This window comes from Cynara cardunculus, assembly GCF_001531365.2.
Source record: "Cynara cardunculus var. scolymus isolate 2C chromosome LG 16, CcrdV1, whole genome shotgun sequence".
NCBI lineage: Eukaryota > Viridiplantae > Streptophyta > Magnoliopsida > Asterales > Asteraceae > Cynara > Cynara cardunculus.
This window is the reverse complement of record NC_037543.1, coordinates 11,115,455-11,119,441: the sequence shown is the minus strand read 5'-3', so window position 1 is coordinate 11,119,441 and position 3,987 is coordinate 11,115,455.

The following is a 3,987-nucleotide window of genomic DNA, read 5'->3' as shown; positions in this document are numbered from 1 at the left end:
AATTTGTTGAGAAAAGAAAATGGGAGAGGTCTTCAGTTAGTTTTCGAAGACCCAAATTTACTAGAACAGATAACCGTGCTCCACAACTGCCACCTGTTAGAACTTGCCCGCAATGTCAACAGGTGCATCAGGGAAGTTGTCCCTCTGAACCAAAGAGATGTTATCGTTGTGGGGAGACATGGCATTTGTCAAGGGACTGCACTACACCCAAAAGRTGTTTTCAGTGCAATTCACTTGACCATACCCGACCAAATTGTCCACAATTGAGAGCTCATCGTTTGACAATGGGAGGAAATACTTCCATAAATCGTGGAAGGCCTAGTGCACCGAGGGGAGGCCAGAGTGAAGCCAGGGGTAGATCGTTTCAAATGATGAAGAACGAGGCAGAAGCAACCCCAGATGTGGTAACAGGTACCTTCTTTCTAAATTCCATACGTGCTAAGGTGTTATTTGATTCTGGTGCAAAATTTTCATTTGTATCACCATCATTTGCTCAATCTGCATGTTTGAATTCTTTGCTACTTGATGACAAATTAGTAGTTAACACTGCTAATAGTCAAGAATTTGTTACTAGAGTATTTAATAACTGTATTATTGTTATTGAGGGGTGTGAGTTACCGATTCGACTGTTCCCTATGCCGATGAAAGAGTTTGATGTAGTGGTGGGTATGGACTGGTTAGCAGAGTATCAGGCCAATATTATTTGTAATAAGAAGATGATCAGAATTACACTACCAGATCAAGGAACAGTTATTATTTATGGTGATCGTCAGGATCATCATACTAGTTTACTATCTGTAATGAAAGCCCGAAAGTGTATTCGAAAGGGATGTCAGGGGTGTTTAGCATATGTTATTGATGCAAAGAAAGAAAAAGGAAAGCAGAAATTGATTCCAATCGTTAATGAATACCCGAAAGTCTTTCCAGATGATTTGTCTGGGTTACCGCCAGATCGAGTCATTGAATTTCGAATTGATCTTATACCTGGGGCAACACCAGTAGCTAAGGCACCGTATAGATTGACTCCTTTGGAATTGAAAGAGTTGGTTACTCAGTTGAAGGATCTGACTAATAAAGGATTCATTAGACCCAACACTTCATCTTGGGGTGCTCCGGTCTTGTTTGTCAAGAAGAAAGATAGATCTATGCGAATGTGTATAGACTATCGAGAATTGGATAAATTGACAATCAAGAACAAGTATCCTCTGCCAAGAATTGATGACTTATTTGATCAATTGGTAGGAGCAAGTTATTTCTCCAAAATCGATTTAAGATCGGGGTATCATCAGCTTAAAGTCAGGGAGGAAGACGTTGCTACAACAGCTTTTCGAACCAGGTATGGGCATCATGAATTTCTAGTTATGCCATTTGGCTTAACTAATGCGCCCGCAACTTTTATGGATTTGATGAATAGGGTGTGTAAGGAATATCTTGATAAATTCGTTATTGTACTTATCGATGATATTATTATATACTCTAAAACCGACGAAGAACATGCGGAACATCTTCGCTTGATACTGGAATTGTTAAAAAAAGAGAAACTATATGCTAAGTTGTCCAAGTGTGAGTTCTGGTTAAGAGAAGTCCAATTCTTGGGTCACGTTATCTCAGAAGCAGGGGTAAAAGTAGATCTAGCAAAAATAGAAGCAATTGAAAAATGGGAAGCTCCAAAGACTACTTCTGAAGTCCGAAGCTTTTTGGGACTAGCAGGCTACTACCGTAAGTTCATTCAGCACTTTTCTAAGATAGTCGTGCCATTGACCAAATTGACTCGGAAAAATATTAAGTTTCAATGGGAAAAAGAACAGCAAAAAATTTTCCAACTATTAAAGGATCATCTTTGTAGTGCACCAGTATTGACTCTACCAGATGGATCTGAAGACTTTGTGGTTTACATCGATGCTTCAAAGTTAGGGTTAAGATGTGTTCTGATGCAGAGAGGAAAAGTGATTTCTTATGCATTAAGACAGTTAAAAGATCATGAGAAACAGTATCCAACCCATGACATGGAATTAGCTGCAGTGGTGTTTGCTCTGAAAATTTGGAGACATTATCTTCTGGGAACAAAGTGTCAGATTTATACTAATCATAAAAGTTTACAACATTTGTTCAGCTAGAAAGAATTAAATATGCGATAACGTCGATGGATTGAATTGGTCAATGATTATGATTGTGAAATCCTCTACCACCCGGGAAAGGCTAACGTGGTGGCGGACGCTTTAGCAGAAAAGAAAAGAGTGGAACTATTAAAGCTGTAGCAATGAGAATAAATTTGATCCCTGACATTCGTAAGAAAATTCAGAGGTGTCAATAAGAAGCTATGAAAGAAGAATTTGTTAAGGTAGAAAAGTTGGGTAAGATGATTTCAACCTTGGAACAGAATGATGAAGGACTAATGTGCTTTCAAGGGCGAATTTGGGTACCATATTTTGGAGATATCTGAAACACTATATTAAATGAAAGCCATAAGTCCCGATACTCTATTCATCCAGGCACCAATAAGATGTATAAAGATTTGAAACCTTTTTATTGGTGGCCCGGATTGAAGAGAGACATAGCTAGATAGGTGGAACAGTGTCTGACATGTTTACAGGTTAAGATTGAACATCAGAAACCGTATGGAAGTCTTCAATATTTAGAGATACCTGTAAGGAAATGAGATCACATTACAATGGATTTCGTCATGAAGTTGCCTCGAACTCCAAAGGGGTATGACGCAATTTGGGTAATTGTTGATCGTCTGTCTAAATCTGTGCATTTTCTACCAATAAGAGAGAAGTACTCACTAGAAAAGCTAGCACAGATTTACATCAAAGAAATTGTACCAGACACGGTGTTCCATTATCTATTATTTCTGATAGAAATAGTCGGTTTACTTCAAAGTTTTGGGAAGGAAAACCTTTAGGATCTGAAATCCGACTAAGTACGGCTTACCATCCGCAGACTGACGGGCAGAGTGAAAGAACTATCCAGACTCTCGAAGACATGTTGAGAAGTTGTATTATTGACTTCAAGGGATCATGGGAAGATCACTTGCCATTGATAGAGTTCGCATATAACAATAGTTACCATTCCAGCATCCAAGCGGCACCGTATGAAGTGTGTATAGACGTAAATGCCGAACGCCGTTGTGTTGGAATGAGGTAGGTGAAAGACAGCTGACGGGTCCAAAAATTGTCCAAGAAACTTCGGAGAAGATCAAACAAATCCGCGAAAGAATCAAAACTGCAGAAGATCGCCAGAAAAGTTATGCTGATAATCGTCGAAAGCCGATTGAATTTGGTGTAGGTGATTTTGTGATGTTAAAAGTTTCGCCATGGAAGGGTGTCGTCAGGTTTGGTAAGAAGGGTAAGCTTAGTCCGAGGTATGTGGGGTCATTCAGAATATGTAAACGAATCGGGCCAGTGGCGTACCAGTTAGAACTACCAGAAGAGCTTAGTCTGATTCACAACACTTTCCATGTATCAAATTTGCGGAAATGTTTAGCTGATTCAAGTCTCCCTGTACCATTACCAGAGGTCAAGCTGGACAGTAAATTGAACTTTGTGGAAACACCAAAAGCCGTAATTGATCGAAAGATCAGGGTGTTGTGAAACAAAGAAATCAGTCTCAGTCTGGTCAAAGTACAGTAGAAGTTTCACAAAGGACCAGAGGCAACTTGGGAACTGGAATCAGAAATGAGAGTAGATTATCCATGACTCTTTAATTAAAGGAATTCCAGGACGGAATTCTTTTGAAGGGGTGGATAATGTGATAACCGGGTTCTGGTTATTACCCAAGGTATTTATTATGTGAATAATTATTCATGTGGATACATGCTTACATGGGTTATATATGTGAGTATGTGTATTTTTATGCATAAGGATATATGCATAATATGTAGATATATATATGTGTGTGTATAATATATATATGTGAAGTGTGTATGCATGAGGAGTATGCATAAGCATATGTGTGTGTATGTATGTAGGAAATGTTATGTGCATG